This window comes from Pistacia vera, unplaced genomic scaffold (assembly GCF_008641045.1).
Source record: "Pistacia vera cultivar Batoury unplaced genomic scaffold, PisVer_v2 Contig342, whole genome shotgun sequence".
NCBI classification, from domain to species: Eukaryota; Viridiplantae; Streptophyta; class Magnoliopsida; order Sapindales; family Anacardiaceae; genus Pistacia; species Pistacia vera.
The window spans coordinates 385,229-405,096 of NW_022196160.1; the positions used below are offsets into that span (position 1 = coordinate 385,229).

The following is a 19,868-nucleotide window of genomic DNA, read 5'->3' on the forward strand; positions in this document are numbered from 1 at the left end:
TCCTATGAACCACAAATTTTATGAGATAATTTTAATCATGTTTAATCATGATGCTCATAGAAGCCAAGTTAATTTCAAGGGAATCCATGAATTTTAATGTTAAACATTTAAATCATTGTTTGCTTATTGATTAATTTTTTTTACGTCAATCGAGAACACAAATTCTGCTTAATCAAGTGATTACTATCAATTTAATCTCCTTTATAAAAATATTATTTAAGTGCACATTAACTTTAAGCATGATAAACTGATTACTTATATTAAAAGCAAGAAAGACAACAAGAAATTGAAATTATAACGAAATTTCAACAATTGTTTTTGATAAACAACTTGACCTAAAAGCTTAAGCTAAAAAAGGTACTAAGCTCTATAGACATCTCACGTGTTACATAAACCGAGCCCAAATTCATAGAAAGACCAACCCAAATAGAGCAGGATATAAACATGAGAGATTCAAATCATGACTTCTACTTTAATATCTGTTGTGTGTGATTTTTGTCGTAGGCTCGAAAGTCTTGATAGCCCGGAAATCAGTAGATCAACGTGATCTCAAGTTCATGGAATCTGGAAGTCCGACAGAGCATAACCTCGTCACGACCATCCAATCCAGCTGTTTGACAGACTAAGGGATAACCTTATCTCGAACATCTGGGGGGGATAAGAATGAATCAATATCTGTGTGATCCTTGCGCGATCACTAAATCACAAAATCACTTACCAAGTCTGATGGCAATCCCTGATTTCTCTCCTTCCTTTGGTATAAACTTGTATAATACCCCTTCCAAGTATGAGAAAGGGTTGGCAAATTCCAATATGAGACTCTGGCTGAAGTTAGAAGACAGGCTAATTCCAAGAGGCGACCATGGGAGAACAAGTTAATAATGTTGCCGGAGGGAATCTCACTTATGACTTAGTACATAAAGAAACGAAAAATGAAACATATTCATAGATCACTTAAACCCTCTCAAGTACTTCTTAAAATTAAGAGGAATATCATACAATACCATGGAATAAGTTTAATCCTATTCATGGGGATTATGTAATTTCCATTTGGAAATAGAAAGTGAAAAATAGATCTTTTTGAAGATTGGTACTAATTCATGATCTAACATGTACAAGTGAAAACCTCATTCTCGATTCTACGAGAAATTTTATGAAAGCATCCAATAGAATCATGAAGATTCTAAGTGAACACACATATCATGAGATGATATAGTTGTGAAGGAATTTTAATCAGGCGAGCATACAGATATATTTTTCATATTCTTCCTCACATTTTCCAACCAAAGACTTTTTTCACATTTTCCACAAGCAGGCCACTGTTGTTTCAATACACAAACTCAATATTGCTCTAGTGGTCCATCTTTCTGCATTAGGATTTTCATCTATGAAAAATAGTAAAATGGATTCTCCATTAGAATAGAATCTATAGGTACAGAAAAGCAAGAACATAACAGTTGCACTGTGAGTATTCAATGTTTTTAGACCAAGAATAGACCACCAACCCATAATAGTTTTCACGATCTTGTAGATCCTATACCATTGGTCATTTGTCACATAAAAGGAACTTGATCGCCATCTTTTGGGTAAAATTTCTCTAAATCTTGGGGTAAGGTATTGAGGCTATCCATCATCACAAATTGGATGAAATATATGTTCCACAGGAAACATATTAGAACTTTACCCTTTTGAATAAAATGGGTATAAACTTTGACATATCTGGAAGAAAATTTACAAGAAGGGTATTGATATAGATTGATCTTAATAGCACATATATTTTTTGTCCTCAAACAAGTATCTTTTGTCATAACTGTGTTTACAGAAACATATTAAGGCAAAACCTTATGTTTTTTTTATAAGAAAGAGAAGTTTGTCAATTACTGTGCTATTCTAGTTAACATTTAACATGTAACCCCAACTTTTCATCTTCTTAAGGAACATTTCTCTGAACTCATTATTTGACTTCGACTTCTCATCTTCCACTTCCCCGGCTTTTGGATTTATCAAGGGGACACCAAGTGGTCTAACATTCCTTGGAATTTCAAATGTGTGCCTCCCCTTCAGCTGAATGCTATCACTATGTTTATTAGCAGCAGAGTGTGGCACTCTAGACTCCCTGAAAGTCTGATTACTACTTTGCACTGCCATTTAACCCAAAGGAGTAAGAAAATAGAAGTTAGAAGTCGGAAACACAAATATGCAAACGTTTATAGACTGCATTACACACAATCAAACACACACAAGTAATAACAAAGATAAAACATAATTCCACTTAGCCTACCATGTTCTCTAGAGGCCCCATGGCTAGTGGAATCCTTTCTCTTTTGCTTCGGATTTGATCTTGCAATGCTTATCCTCTTCCCAAGAAATTTATTTTTGTTCTTTCCTATAGCTGCAGCAAAGTGTGCATCATCGGCAAAATCCACATATGCGAGGACCTTCAAAAATCGATCAAAGGATATTATAAATTAGTATGCAACGGTCCCATATAGATGCTCTACAATTTAAAGGCAAGCTGGAATATGGGTAAATCTGTATGGGACTATGGTTGAGTCTCCTAAGCATATCACTTGCTAGCAAAATGAAAAAATATGCTCGTAGATAGTTAGACTCTTTATACTTAGAAAATTAAGCAATTTTACCATAATTATGGAATTCAATGCCTCTGCAGGTTTATTTGAGACTGCATAATCGTCTCTAGAAAGGACATTGATCTTAAAACCAAAAGCGTAAGAACTAAATGATTTATTGACTGCATGCAAGGAAGAAATCAAATTGAAGTTTCAGTGAGCACCCTTGAGAAATTTGATCAAATCGAATGGACTGCAATTAGCAGTTTCTATCTCCCTGAAGCATCGACCATGCTAATCTCCCAGTCTCATTAAAATTAGTTTCTTAGGGCTAATTTCTATGGTATAGTCCACATTATGCATACATATGTCGAAGTTTAAAGGTCAGGCAATGTTAAATAAAGATTTGACTATAAGACTAATGTGCACATAGAAGTTCCAGTGGATAGCTTCCCTTTTTTCATTTGAAGCATAAGGACAAAGAACATTGACAAATAATGAATGAGAGAAAGAGAGTCATACCCTTGACTTTCCGGTGAACTTGTCCTGCAGAATTCAAACAGATCCAATCGCATCAACATCGCTAAAGAATTTTTTCAGATCTTCAGAAGTTGCCTGAAAAAATTTTAAAACCATCAGAATTTTCTCTCTGTATTTGCCTGTCCAGCATTAAAAAGGAATAAAAAAGCAATCTCTCTCTAAAGTTCGAGAGAATCTCTACTTGCCCTGAAGTTAAGGTTTGATAAAAATGCAGTACACTCATCAGTGTATACTTTGGCTCTTCCAGTGGTGGAGTCTTTGATGTGCTAGTCATTTGGATGCTCTTCAAACTTGGGTTTTGGTTCTTCTACTTCGTTTTCTTCAGCTAAGTGCTGTGTTCATCCCTTTTCTTTCCCATGCACTTTGTTTGGGTTTTGGGCAATATTTTTTTGCTGCTTAGCTGGAGACTGTTCGGCAGTCATGTTTGATCTGTTTAACTCTTTCCATTAACACTTTTCTTATGCAATTTCTCTTCCTGATCTATTAGTTCAAGAACAGATTTGGGTTCCTACTGTAACCTAAATAGTTGCAGCTCTTCCAAGCGGGGTGTAATCTGAGAAAGGGAACAAAGACAAGCATCTTTACGCATTGAATTAAAATAGAAAGGATTGCATACATTCAATAAATACCAAGCAGATGTATCATAATTCAGTAACATCTTTAACAATGTTACGTAACAGCTTAACTTAAAAGCTTAAATTGATAGTTAAGCGTTCAACAACCATACTTTAAATTTAACACAATCTCGTGCGCTGAACAGCCACAATCACAACCATAAATATAACATAAATACATATACAAGTTTATAATCTAAATAAGAGCCTATTTGTTATAAATTTTAAATAGTGTTTTATTTTCAAAAACAAGGAATATAAGGAATTTTATGAAAATATGTTTTTATTAAAAAAAGTTGAAATGTTTTCAAAACAATGTTTTTGCATATAATCCTAAACATTAGTGTAAAATTAGAAAACAAGAAAAATATCATTTCTCAGTCTTTATATAGATTTTAACTTCAAAAACAATTTTTAATTCCAGATATATTTTCAAATATTTAAAATATTGAGATAAAGCTTTTAAAATTTTTAATTGTAACTTAGTTTTTCAAAATAATTTTTGAATTACAAACCAATCTGGCCCACATCTCATATAGAGAGATTTAAACATGAAATCAGGAGAAAACAAATCCTGATAATCTTTTTATTTCAATCTCTTAAACTAGATAAGACTTAGATAACTCTTAAATTGATCATATTCTAATCTAGAAATCCTACACTCCCCCTCAAGTCGGTGAATAGATATTTATCATTCCTAGCTTGGAAACTAGATTAACAAACAACTATCTTGGCAATCCTTTTGTAAGAGTATATGTTGTCTGCTTACTTGTGGGCAAGTAGGTAACACACAACAGCTTATCTTCTATCTTCTCTTTGATGAAATGTCTATCTATTTCAATGTGCTTGGTCCTATCATGATGCACTAGATTGTGTGCTATCCCAATCGCAACCTTGTTGTCACAGTACAACCTCATAGGTTCAGGACTTTTGATTTCAAGCTTTCCCGAGATTCTTCTTAGCCATATTAGTTCACAAATCCCATGAGCCATAGCACGAAACTCAGCCTCAGCATACTTCTAGCTACCACGTTTTGCTTCTTACTTCTCTAGGTTACTAAATTTCCCCAAACAAAAGTGCAATAACCTAAGGTTGATCTTCTATCATCCACAGAACCAACCCAATCCGCATCCGTGAAAGCTTCTACTTTCCTTTCATTCTTTTTATCAAAAAACAGCCCCTTCTCGGAGGTCATTCTAAAGTACCTTAGAATCCTACTCACAGCCTCAAAATGCTTCTCTTGTGGGTTATGCATATGCTAACTCACTACGCTCACTGGAAAGGCTATGTCAGGTCTGGTATGAGATAGGTATATCAACTTCCCAACCAGCCTTTGATACCTACCTTTATCAACCAGAGCATCACAACTCATTTCCTCAAATTTCAGATTTGGTTCAATGGGAGTCTCAACTGGCTTGCAACCTAGCATACCTATCTCCTTCAGTAAATCCAACACATATTTTCTTTGTGAAACTGAAATTCCCTTTTGACTCCTAGCAATCTCCATACCAAGAAAATACCTCAACTGCCCCAAGTCTTTCAATTCAAAATCTCGAGCAAGAACCTTCTTAACAGCCTCCATTTCTTCAAAACTATCTCCAGTAATAATAATATCGTCTACATAATAGCCTACATAGGTTTTAAGGAATAATGTATGATCAGTCTACCCCCGAGTAAAACCATACCTCTTAACAGCCTTTATGAATTTTTCAAACCAAGCCTGGGGAGACTGTTTTAGGCCATATAACGAATTCTTCAATTTGCACACTTTTCCATCCTCTCCACTCCCTTCAAACCCTGGTGGCATTTCCATGTATAACTCTTTTGCAAGTTCACCATTCAAAAACGCGTTTTTTCACATGTTGCTGTAGAGGCTAGTCTAGATTTGTTACAAGAGACGAGCACCCTGATAGTGTTCAACTTAGCCACTAGAGCAAAGGTCACCTCATAGTCTACTCCATAGGTTTGCGTAAATCCTCTTGCCGCCAGCCTTGCCTTATACCTTTCAACTGTTCCATCTCCCTTATACTTAATGGTAAACACCCACTTGCAACTCACAGTTGTTTTCCTTTCAGGTAAACTCACCAACTCCCAAGTCTTCTTTTTTCTCAAGAGCCTCCATCTCCTCTATCACAGTCTTCCTCCACTTTTCATCCCCTAATGCCTCATGTACCGATGTTGGAACCTTCACAACTGAGAGATTAGTGGTGAATGCCAAAAAGTCATCTGCCAACTTATCGTATGCCATATACTTAGCAATAGGATGCAATGTACAGGATCTAACACCCTTCGTTAGTGCAATAGGTAAATGTAAATCATCATGTCCTGATTTAGTCTCATCAGAAGATAGTTCTTCCTTACCTTGTGACTGTGAATCACTGGTTTTTTCCAGTTGGGATGATTGCTCATGTAGATCATTAGGTTTCCTTCCACTTTGATAGTCAGTTCTTCGAGAATGACATTGGAGACCCAGCTGATTTAATCTCTCCAAACCTCCCCCTGGTTCCAATCTTTCCTGAGAGTTTGGTTTATCAAGAGTGGGCTATATAGTTAGAGTAGGACCTAAATTGGTAGGCTGACTACGAGAGTGACTCGTCCTTATGGGACTAAGCTGACCTATAGGAACCTAACCTGAACTAGGCTGACTAGGAGACTGACTCATTCTTATAGGACTAGGCTGACCTATAGGAAACTAGGTGACTGAAAAACTTTGACCTGGACTAGGAAACTACTAAGACTGACTTAAGTGTGGTTGTAAGGGTAACACTACTTCCCACGAATGACCTTCACAATCTTTCAAATTCTCCCCTAAAGGGAAGTGGGAAAGAATGGATGTGACTAAAAAAATGTAACATCACTAGAGACATATAATTTTCTCCTTACAACACAATAGCACTAATAGTCTTTCTATGTGGGAGAATATCCAAGCAAGATACATTTAATGGCCTTAGAGTCTAGCTTTCCTCTATTAGGAGACATAACATGTACAAAAGCAGTACATCCAAACACCTTTAAGGGTAAAGTATTTAGGATCCTACAACTAGGAAAGATCTTTAGCAAAGTCTCAAGAGATGTATAAAGTCCATAATTCTAGTAGGTAATCTATTTATCAAATATGTAGCTGTTAAAATCGAAAGACTCCAAAAATACTTAGGTACATTCATGGTAAATATTAAGACTCTAGCTACCTCTAATAGGTGTCTATTCTTTCTTTCAGCTATCCCATTTTGTTGAGGGGACTAACACTAGGATAGAGTGAAAATATTCCTTACCATTATCAGTCTGTAAAACCTGGATTTTTTCTCGAAACTGAGTTTCAACCATTGAATGAAAGTTTTTGAACAATTGACCTGCTTCAAACTAGTTTTTCATCAAGTATACCCGACATACTCTAGTGTGATCATCAATAAACATAATGAACCACTTAGACCCTACAATATTTGTAACTCTAGATGGCCCCCAAATATCACTATGAATTATTAAAAAAGCCTAGAACTCTTATATTTATGAGCTAGATAAATAGACTTGGTGTATTTTGCAAGTTGACAAGTTTCACACTGAAAAGAAAATAAACTTTTATTTCTGAATAACAATGAGTACAATTTTCGTAAATAAGGAAAGCTAGGTATCCTAGTCTACTCTTATATCAGCCTATTGTGCTTCAAAAACTACTCCACTACCTATGGTTTAAATGTGATTGCTTCATATATGCCATAATTTCAAAATGACATATTAAACCATTGTGATTCTGCTGCCTGAGTAATAGGTTGACCTATTGCAAGGCTACTCTCTAAAAATATTATCAGCTACAAAGCCTGATTATATATTAAGAGTTCAAAAGATCTCCATAAATTGCCCTACTTGATAAATAACGTTTTAACAACCTTGACATAAGCCATTTGTCTGGTTTCAACTTCCATCAGTTGCAAAAAGAGAATAAAAAAAGAAATGTTTGCATTGCAGATGACAAATATCAATTGATTAAATAAAGCTGCATGGTATACTACTAAAAGCAACAATTTTCAAAAAAAAAAAAATTAGGAAAATACAAGTTTAGAAACATTCAAATTCAAATTCTATCCATAAATCAATCTAGTATAATTGAAAGCAAGTAATGTAAAAGAATTATACCTCCGAAGTTGTCCCACTAAATCTTTTACTGTAGCATCTCTTGTAGATGGACCTAGCTTCATTTAAATGTCCCAATTCAATTTCCATAGCTATACAACCTTGCCAGGCTTCCAACATTGACCCGCTGCACAGACAAAAAGCAAGTTATATGGAAAAATTACAAAGATGAATCATAAATAAATCATATTGAACTATACAGGATAAGAAAGAGAAAAGGATGAAGGGGCCAAACCAGATCTTAACCAGGCCTTCCCAAACACCCAGAGCTGCAGCCAAATTTAGCTCCAAACGAGTCCAATAGGCATACAAATGCAACAAACCATCTATATTCTTCATCTACTGAGGTAAGTAATCTGATGTGCGCACTAAAAGGAAGAAACTACACAGTTAATTATTCAAGTATATATAATACATCCAATCATATAGAGCCTACAATTTCAATGGTACACTAGAGAGACATCAGGCTAATTGTTTATAAACACAAATATTGAAGACAACCATTATACAACAACGTTGTACCAGTTGAATATGACATGCAAATTTTATAAATTCACAGATCCATAAAGATATCTTCCGTGCATGCAACTCCAATGCTGAATGAGAAATTTTTTAGCAAAGGACACTATTCCATGACAAAACAATTAACAAAGGTAACAATCTAGCAATTAGCAAAAGCCATCTTGGCGTACCGAGAGTTATGCACTGTAATTTCTACATAAAGTGGTCATAATGGTACTATAACAACACACTATATGAAATAAATTAATAGACTTTTCTTCAGAGTTTGAGGGTAGAAGCACTTGATACACATTTGTAAAAGAATCTATGCCTGGACCCTAAAAGAGTAGACTAGCTACAAGGTCAACATTTTCTTCATCCAAAATTCACCATGAATAGAGCATCTACAAATTTCTTGAGAAGCTTCAAGTTCTTGACATCAAGTAAAAACAAGTTTAACAAGGAAAAATGAACAGTATACATATGCGAACCTGAAAGATTTCCCTTATCAATGGAAAATTCAGTTCATCCTTCTGTGCTCCGGGCAAAAGGATTCTTCGTCTCAAACCATCCACTCGAGTTAATAATAAGTTTAGGTACTGTAACAAAGAGGGCCCAATTAACAAAGATCTTTAATGCATAAAATGTAGATGAAACAATAACAAGTTACAAAGAGCAAGAAGTCAAGCCTACAAATTAGAGAAAAGAATATCTTTACCTCCTCAATGGTCGAAAAAGTCTATAGAAGGGACTTCTCAAAGACCTGAATATGATATGAAAATCTTTTTAAATAGCAAGAGTAAACCTCTATATTTGTAAAAGAAGCAAAATGAAATTCCAACACTAAAGTTTGTGAAACTTCATTGCTCTTAAGCTACTTATAACAATCTCTCATAATTCGCAACAGATGAAGGGTAACAACTGAAACTTACTGTAGATATCTCTTTCTCATGCGCACGACAACATTCCAAAGCAAGCAAAGATCGAACCCAAAGATCACCAACCCAAGGACAACTTTTCTTAGCCACACAATATTTCCTACTTGAAGGGAAAAAGAGATGATTAATTGCTAAAACTACAAATACCTGAAACATAAAGAATTGAAAAGAGAAAATATGAGTGAAACCTTCAAGGTTTTATCCAAATAGCGAGTATAATCAAGCCACATATCACTTGATATAGGAAACTCGGTAATAGCAAGTTCATAGAGAAGTTGAACACGGGCTAGATCTCCAGAAGACTGATCAAACTTCAAGTAGATCTACAAAAATTTCAAATTAAAATAATAGTATTAACACTTTAAAGAAGGAAAAAGAGCAAAAAGTATCCTATTGCCACATTGCAAGTTCTTATGCAACCCCCCACCCCCAGGAAAAGAAGAAGAAGAGAAGATCTAAAGTTTACATAAACTGACTACTTATATTAGAAGCAAGAAAGACCATAAGAAATTGAAATTATAATGAAATTTCAACAACAACTTTGTTGATAAACAACTTGACCTAAAAGCTTAAGCTTGAAAAGGCAAGGGCACAACAATGGTATTAAGCTTTGTAACAGGCATCTTCACATATTACATAAACCAATCCCAAATTTAGATAGAAAGACCAACCCTAGCAGGATGTAATAGATGGGAGACTCAAATTATGACCTCTACTTTAATATCATATTAAGTTACCAGTAACCTAAATGCTTAAGGTATCATGTAAGAGCCTAGCATTATCATTTAGCTGTCTAAAACAATATCTCATAGTAAATGTTATATACTGTGAATTGTTGAAATTTTTTGGAGTCAGATATATCCTGCCTTGCAATCTGTTCTTCAAAATCAGGTTGAGCATTATACATCTCTAATGCCTTTTGATACGTTGAGGCAACAGTAGAAGGAATCCCATCTAAATCCCCTGATTCAACATTTAGAGCTGTCCTCAGTTCCACCTCCCAAGACTTGTAGGTGAGAAGTGTTAGGAAACGATCCATTGACGCAACGGAAAACAAAAATTAATAACAACACGGATCGTTCCATAGAACCAAGATCAGGGTACAAATTTACAGTTTATATCAAAATAAGAATCTATAGAAAATTAGTTTAGAGTTTAAGAAATCATACGCACGTTTGGAGGCTCCTCCAACTTTGTCTCTGAATGTAATTTGCTACCGACCCAAGTGTAGGATCGAACCGATGTAGTCTACACGAAGATAATTGTAAGGAACTAAAGAGGGATTTGCTAGATCCTCTTTAGCCTTAAGAAACAAGAAAGAAAAATCAAAGAATACTTTGATTCTAAGCAAAAAGCAATCTAGCGTGGGAGTGTGTTTTGGGGCTGGAAAATTTTCTTTCAATGAGTGAAATGAAATATATGAAAAAAAGATCTTTTTTCTTTCTCAATTAAACCTTTTCTTTTATAGTGCAAGTTTAATTGCCCTATTCCCTTATGGAATAGGCTTGGGCTCCAACCCAAACACCCCTTGTTTCCAAACACTCCCATTTAGATATTTTAATTTTATTTATCATTATCTCAATTAAAATCAATTAATATATATATTAACATTTAACAATAATGATAATTTATTTAAATATATGCGAACACATATTTAAACGTAATCTCACTTATTTAATTTTTCTAAAAAATTAAATAAAGGCTACGACCTCAATAAATTTAATTACACTGTGAAATTACCAAAATACCCTTTCGCCGAAAAAGATGAAAACGCCCTTCTTTCTTTCTAGCTCTTAAATTATCTTCTATGTGTGTGACCCATAGGCTCCTCATCTTACTGATAGTGTGTAGTATCGTGATTAACACCAATTAATCGTCTCACTAAACACAGACCAAGATTGGCCCCTAACAAGGCATCATGGCCACCCGATAGATTCGGATTCAGTAAAGTAGCTACCTGTCAACGATATGGTTATCGTACAATTCGATCCTTTCATCATCCGTTATCTCAACAAGACTGAGGCATAGAAATAGTGTCAACCTTTGGTTACTCTCGATATTGTGTATTTAGTTATTGGACCAATGACCTGTATTATAAACTGGATAGAGCAACAACTCAATCCCACTGTGGCCACAATTTTAGTGTCATTTCCATTTACTGAATTGCGCCGTGAGATAACTTCTCCCATACCCAAGAGTGATGAATCCTCTGTCTATCTACCATAGTCTTGATACACTCCTTGATGTAGCCAATCACTACTGTATTGACAACTCTGAATAGAATTGCGTTAGGCTAGTGTCAAACTACACCAATCGATGCATAAGGCACCCAGTGATCTCAAGTCTAAGGATCACATGCACCACCATTCGTTAGAGGATTTGTTCCATAGACACTGGGGTTACCATCCATATGTTGCACCCGTGTGTTGCACCAGGTTGTCACCAAACAACCTTGACAAGTGAGATCAGTCACTGCCTTTCGACAGGGTTGTTCAACACTATGATAGCCTTATCGTATTATCTATGCCCCTTACTTCAGAATAATACTAGAGCTACGGACGCTTCTAGAATGGCCACCATATGTGCTCATAGGGTTCTCACTATCAAGATTTGAAACACTTGATACCCTCGTCACGGTTCTACCATTCTAAAGACATATATCAATACATACAATGATGATTTACGCGATATAGTATAAAATGCCTTTTATTGATCAATGAACATTATTACAAAGAGTCAATTCTACAATAATTGATTGGCTCTAGGGCACCTACTCTAACAAGAAGGGTTGACCTTACGTTAGCAAGAGGAACAGACAGCTGATGGTGAACTATACTTCGGATGTACTGAACCTATTTTTTGTTTTCCTACAAAAGAGCAATAATTTTCCAAATGTAAATTTTGAAAACAGATACTTTTTCTGGGTACATAGCACTTCATAAGGAAATGAAAAAACAAAATTTATGAACTATACATAATGACAAAAAGAAGAAAAAAGGTTTCTAAAATAAACAGGGCATGCAACTTGAGCCATGGATCTAGGAAATATAAAGTAAGACCCACAAAAGCGTTATTAACCATAATACCAAACCAATAGGATGGAATAAGACTTTAAATAATCAAGTAAATTGATTAACAGAATGCATCCCCTTCAGGCACATATTCTAATAAGTTTCTAATATATATATATATATTATAAATTATCACCTTAATGTTGGTCTCATCTATCGTATGGAGAATGGCTTGCTCAAATTCCCTGTATGCTTCCCATATTTTACTACCTTCAGCAACATGCAAACCAGCAGCAGTTATAGCACGCTCAAAGAGATTTCTTCCCTTTGCAATACCATCAGGTGAAAATTCACGCATAGATGGATCATATTCTTGCACAAATCTCAAGCAGTCACACCAAAGTGAGATAGACTTCACCAGAACAAGTTCTAGTCTTTCAATTTTAAAGAACTACTTAGTTAAAGGAACTCCAAAGAACGGAATTAATATTTTTATCCCCTGATTCCACATATATGCAAATTCTGACTGAAAGTAGCAAGAACTTGATTTCCTACAAAAAGTAGGGAAAAAGATGACAACATGCAATTAAAACTTCCAAAATGTACTGCCACTTAAAAAATCAGATTTCCATTCCCAAGAAATTTGAAAAAGTTTATCCTATCGCCTAATTTGGTGGAAAATTTTGATGATGCATAAAAAAGGAACCATTTGTCTTTAAACACCATCACAAATGTAAGAATATTGATATCCATTATGAATTGCAAGGCCTACAATCATCTCTACCATACAAATGAAACTAATAAGCCATTTTGTCATTAGTAATTACTTTTTGGAATAATTCAGCCAGTCAAAAGTCATAGATCTGGTAAGCTGAATTTTTTTACCAGAAAGTTATTTTTAGGAAAATAACTAAAAATACCACAAATGAGAATTCTTAATATCACTATGTTTTAATCCATAAATCAACGCATAAAGTAATTCAAAATCCATAATGATAACAAAAACCTACCAGATAATCAGAAACTCCTCTTTCATAAATCTTCTCAATCCTTATAAATGCCTCAGGTCTGTAAAGTTGAAGCAGAGAATCAACAAGAAACTACCTTCAGCTAGACAGAGTGATAAAATCTTAAAGTAGACCCAAAGCTTTAGTATCAGTCATGCAAAACAAGAAAAGTTCAAAATCTTAAAAATTTAGCTGACTGCTCTTTTATTTTTTTGCTTTAGGGGTAACTGTCATCAGGAGGTACACTTACTGATTTTCAACATTGAGCTTTATGTTTTGGAGAAACTAATACACTTATACTAAGAGAAATGAGTTTTGCAAAAGGGTAAGCAGGTTGTTCATAAAAGAAATGACAAGAGGGAACTCAAAATCTATAAACAAACAAAATATCAGACAGCTGCAAATTATCAAAAACCAACCTTTCAAGTCAACCATCACTGCTTCCTAGTTGCAACATATGAAAAAAAAAAATAGAAAGGAAGAAAGCTCAAAACTTCATTTCTTTTACTCAATTAAGCCGACATTTGAGCTAAGGCTCAGTAGATAGAAGTCACATAAACTTGAATTCAACATCGTTTTCACCATTTAAACCCCAAAAGATAATCACTTCCTCATTTCAAATGAATCCATTTAATTTTTCTCTTTATACTTTCTCTTGTTAACCATAAACCCTAAGCGATCAAAATTTGATCATGAAACCAATAACAAGAACACAAAATGCAAAAACTAAAACATACCCAGTTCAAATAGAAGCTTCATCTCGAGCCCACTCTTGCCACATAACAGGAGTCAATGGAAAAAATCTCATTCATAGCTCCTCTTGCTTGTCTCAACTTCTCAATCTCACCCATTTTCCTCAAAACCTTATGTACTAAAGCCACCAACAAAAGCAATAAAAAATCAAAACAATGTTATTACTAAAAACAAAAATCCAAGAATTGGTATTGAAATTCATATTCAAATTGATATAAAAATGTACTTCAACATAGACTTCATAGTTAGAGGGCTCATTGGCGAGCTGGGACTCGATAATTTTTGTTGTGCTTCATCTTCTGAGTCTGAGTCTGAGTCCGAGTCACTTGACTCTCTCGAGTCTAGAGAGTTAGGCTCTGTTGCTTCTGCGTTTTCGTTAGTATCCGCCATAGCCATGTCTGTGTCTTCTTCTTCTCGGGTTTTTGGCGCTAGGATTTTATCTTCTGGTTCCATTCTCCTGCTTCACTTGCTCTGCGTTTCTCTCAAGTGTACTAAAGAGTGGGTTTACTGAACAGATGAAAGTGTTTGCTAAACCTTCTTCTTACCATAATCAAAATAAAGCATTTGGGCAATTGGATGAACTTTTACAAGACTCTGCTCCATAAAAAGTCTAATACTCACTAAAGTTTTATCACATAAACTCTAATTTTTCTTTTGGACTGGAAATTGAGGAAACTCTTTAAAATATTCACAATAATTTTCGGCCTTCATTAGTAACTGCATAACTAAGGACATTGTACATTCAGTCGGCTTTGCATTTTTCTCTGCCATTTTATGAAGGAGTTTAACAACTTTTGGTATCTCATTATTCTTGAGGAAACCAAACATAAGCGTATTAAATGTGACTACATTTGGAGCACAACCTTTTTCCTCCATATATGACAACAACTCATTTGCCATTTCTAGTTGTCCATTTTTACACAGCCCATTAATCAAAATGCTATATGTTACAACATTTGGCACTAGGTTTCCATGAAGAAAAAATTTCTGAAATAGGTCCCAAGCAGTTTCGAATCTCCTTGTTTTACATAATCCATCAATGAGGGAATTCAAACCTTCAATGCTAACTGCAAACTTATTATTTACTAGAGCATTAAACATTTCCATCGCCAAAACACATCCATTCTTGCAAAGTCCATCAATGAAAATGTTATATGTCCAAGAATCAAGGAAAACATCGTTAAGTCGCATCTCACCAACTAAATTCCGTGCATCTTTCACCTTAGCTATAAGAAAAAAGCGAGTTAACAAGGTGCTATATGTAATCACATAAGGCCTAATTCCTTCTTAAATCATCTCTCGATAAAGACTAAGAGCTTCATTGACTTCTTTATTCTTGCAATATCAATTGATTAAAGTAGTAGCAAACAATATTAGGCCTATACCCCTTTCTAGTTATAGAGTCAAACAACTCCCTTGCATCACCAATTCTATCTGCCAAGCAATAACCGTTTATTAAAATGGTGTAAGTATAAATGTTAGGAACTACACCTCTCTAAATCATATGTTCCAAAAAATAGGAGTCTAGCCTTCTCAACCAATCCAACCTTGCAAAGACCATCAATTATAGTACTATAAGTAATAACATCTGGCCAACAAATAACACCAAATTCTTTATTCCCATTAACCATCTCTTCAAGCAACTTAATGGCAACACTTATCTTCCCTGTTTTACACAATCCACCAATCAAAGTGTTGCAAGTGATCACATTAGCCCTACAACAAACAGCAACCATTTGCTTAAACAATTGCATTGATTCCATAATCTTTCTCTCTACACACAGACTTTTAATCAAACAAGTAAATGTCACGATATTTGGGCTAAAACCCAACTTCAAAATCGCCCTAAAAACCGCATAACCATTAGAAACCCTTTCAATATTACAAAAGCAATTCATCAAAATATTTAAAGATATAAGATCCGGAGACAACCCAGTTGAATTCAATAGCTTATAAAGCGAAATCACTTCATAATAATGCTTTTTCTTAGCTAGTGCACTAAACAAAGTAGTGAATGATGAAATTGGAGAAATGGGTTTCATATTAATCATGTAATAAAAAAATTACAATGCTTCATCCAGAGTAAAGCTACCTGATCGACAATTTTCTTTGAGGAATTTAGCAAGTGAGGATCGTTCCAGGTTTTTCCAAAGAATAAAAAACTTCATTTTTGGAGCTTGAAAACATGAGGTTGTGTAAGTGAGCTAACAAAAATAAAACATTAACTTTTAAAGATGGGTTTTGAGAGATTGAAGACGAACGAAATAGAGATCTCAAAGCCATGAATGAAGAGTGTTTTTTCGAAGTAAGTTTATTGCAAAGTGCAAATGCATTAAACTGATTAAAGAGAAATATTTTGACAAATTTCATAAACAACCTTCTGATTTCACTTAGCACCCTAAAGGTTAAAAATGTAAATCCACCTTCAGCTTTCAGGTGCTTTTCGGTTTGACTTTTGACCTGGTTTTCTATTGAATCCAAAATTATAATAAACCTCAGAAGAGTTGACTTGATGTCCTTAACTCTGTATGATACTATTCTAATATTCCACACATTAGCTTATCCACAACGTACACTACACATTAACTTTTATGATTGTAAAATTTGGAAACAATGGTGTCCATCAAAACTAAATTCTAAAAACAGTTACAAGATTCTGAAAACAATGTTTGGCACTAGGCTTTCAATGAGAGAATTTCTAAAATAGCTATCAAGCTGTTTTGGATATCCCTGTTTTACATAATCCATCCAAGAGGTATTCAAGCTATCGAGGTCAACTGCAAACTTATTATTTACTAAAGTATGAAATATTTCCACTGCTTCCAAAATACGTCCGTTCTTGCAAAGTTTATCAATGAAAATGCTATGTGTCCAAGAATCAAGTAAAACACCATAAAGTTGCATCTCACCAACTAAGTTCTGTGCATATTTTACATTAGCTTTAAGAAAAAGGCAAGTTAACAAAATGTTACGTATAATCACATTAGGCCTAATTCCTTCTAAAATCACCTCTCGAAAAAGACTAAGAACTTTGTTAACTTCTTTATTCTTGCAATACCAATTAGTCAAAGTATTGTAGAAAACAACATTAGGTCCATATCCCTTTCTAGTTAAAATTTCTTCATTTATAAGATCAGTTTTTATGTTGTTTATTAGAGACTACTATTAGAGGTGCACCACGAGGCTGTGAAGTCAAATTTGAAGTTCATTAGAGACTATACTTTAAATAATAGATAGCATCAATAAGAAGAGAGAAAAAATTTACAGCTATAAGACTTTTGTATTCTAATTTTTCAAGGCATCATACTCTGCTAGAGAATCGATGAGACATGAGGAAGAATCTTGAACCTTTCTATCAATGGTCTTGACATGCTATTCTCTCAACTAATTTCTCTTATTCAATGATAGTGGATGGATCATTATGTATTTATTAACATTAGTTTGTTGTTTATTGATAAATTTTCCATCTTCTCCTCTTTGTTTTTATGTTTCTCCTATGCAACACAAATTTTATGAGATAATTTTAATAATGTTTAATCAAGATGCTCATAATCATTGTTTGCTTATTGATTAAAATTTTCTTACGTCAATCAACAACACAACTACTTTTATAAGATAACATAAAATGCTTAATCAAAATGATTATATTAATTTAATCTTCTTTATAAAAATATTATTTAAGTGCAAAACATTTAACTTATTTATGACTTTCATTTTAAAATTAATATTTTCATTTTAAAAGAAGGACATTTATGACTTTTCAACATTCATAAGAAACCTTAGGTTTTGCCCTACTTTGTACCCTTTTTTTTCCTTTCCTCTTTCCTCCCTTCTTTCTTTTCACTCTCTCCTCCCTCTTCTTCCTCCCTTCTCATCGGGCTACCCCATGGCCATATGAAGTTTCTAACAATTGCATAGAGATAGGATCTAGCTCTACTGGCCTAAAGAGGTTTAAATTTGACCTTTATTAGATTCAGCCTCACCATCATCGTAAGCTAGATCTAGCCTCTAGGCACTAGATCCAACCTCTATGGTAGGGATGTAAAAACCTTAAACCTGGTCAAGCTTGCCCTAGCTCGACTAGGACTGTTAGTTGAGCCGAGCCGCTCGCGAGTCGGCTCAGCTCGACTTGTTAAATACTCGAGCTCGACTCAAGCAGTACTCGTAATAAGTGTCGGGCTGAGTTTGAGTTTACCTCAGCTCGGCTCGGCTTGAGTAGGCTTGTGAGTCAATATGACTCGTTTGGGTTTTTATGCGATAATTACAAGTAATAGGTCTGTTTTGTAATTGACATGCAAAAGGTTTAAAATTGCTATGCATTGCTGCGCATGGCTGCACCTAGTTGCATATTGCCGCACGCCACTAGGCAATCCCAATGGTCCTTGGTTGTGCCTTCATGCACGACTAGCCTTCAATCAAAGGGGTATCGCCTCACAACGCATTACCTTTGGCGCATGGCGCCTAGGTGCTTGCTTGTGCAAGTAAATTGAACTAACACATCAAAAGATTCCACACAAGATGGTAAACCTAGTGTCTATGGAATATATCCTCTTAGGGATGCGGGTGCATGTGGTCCTTCGACTTGAGATCACCAGAGCGCCGTGTGTAAATATTGATGTAATTTGACACTAGCCTAACGTCATCTCTTTTAGGGATTATCATAACGGTGGTGATTGGTTACATTGAGAAGTACACTATGGCTGTGGTGGATCAACAAAGGATTCATCACTCCTAGTTACAGGAGATCTTATCTCAGCAAGATATTTGGTTAAAGAACTACGACATCAAATCTGTGGCCACGGTGAAATTGAGTTGGTGCTTGAATCCAATAGTCGTCAGATTCAAAACCAAATATAGAACATGTCAAGGTAGCTTTTGAGGTGGACACTATTCCTATACCTCAAACCTTAATGAGATAAAAGATGATGAAATAGATCAAATTGCACAGTAACCATATCAAAGTCAAGGTAAGCCTAAATAACTAATTCTTTTCTTACCAGGGAATCATGATCCCTTGCTAAAGGTCAATCTTGATTGGTGTACGAAAACACTAATTACTTGATGCTTAATTAGTTATCAGGACACTGCCAGCAAATGAAGAGCCTTCAGGTCACACACATAGAAGGTAGTTAAGAGAGAAGTGGAAATGGAAGGAAAATCTTGTCCTTGGGCCAAAAAGGGTATTTCGATAATTTCAGAGTCCAGGGGCATTTTTGTCATTATGAGCAAAAAGGGCACTTTGGTAATTTTGCTAAGGGGTTAACGCCATTATCCAATTTATTGGGAGAATTTTTAGCAAAATTGGAATCATATTAATTTTAATTAATATATAAAATATATATTTAATTTAATTAAATATATATTAAAGCCCATGTATTAAATATGATAAATATATATATAAAATATATGGATTAAATAAATAGCAATATTTATTTAATTAGAATATGTATTTATATAGGAAATAAATAAATAGAAATATTTATTTAATTAGGATTCATTTAAGGAGAATATCTTTGAGAGATATTCTAATCCCTTATATCAAGGTTTGCAATCCAATTCAAATAGGAATTAAAAGGATTGTAATCCAATCCAAATAGGAATTAAGGATTTACAATCCTTATTGGATTCTTATTTGGGATTTCCTATATAAAGAGTCATTGGGTTTTGATTTAATAAAACAATTATTGAAAAGTTGATTTTGCAAATTAAAGAGCAAAATTAACTCTCCCAAAAACCCTAGCCGCCAACCATAGAGAGAGAAATTCTCTCTCTAAAATCCGCCATCTCCCTTAAGCCCTCCAATTGA

The 19,868-nt window shown here is 34.6% G+C and overlaps 1 pseudogene; it reads right to left on the reverse strand.

Moving 5' to 3' along the window:
* Positions 1 to 1,890: 1,890 nt before the first annotated feature.
* On the reverse strand, positions 1,891 to 14,515 carry LOC116138595 (annotated as a pseudogene).
* Between the last annotated feature and the right edge of the window lie 5,353 nt (positions 14,516 to 19,868).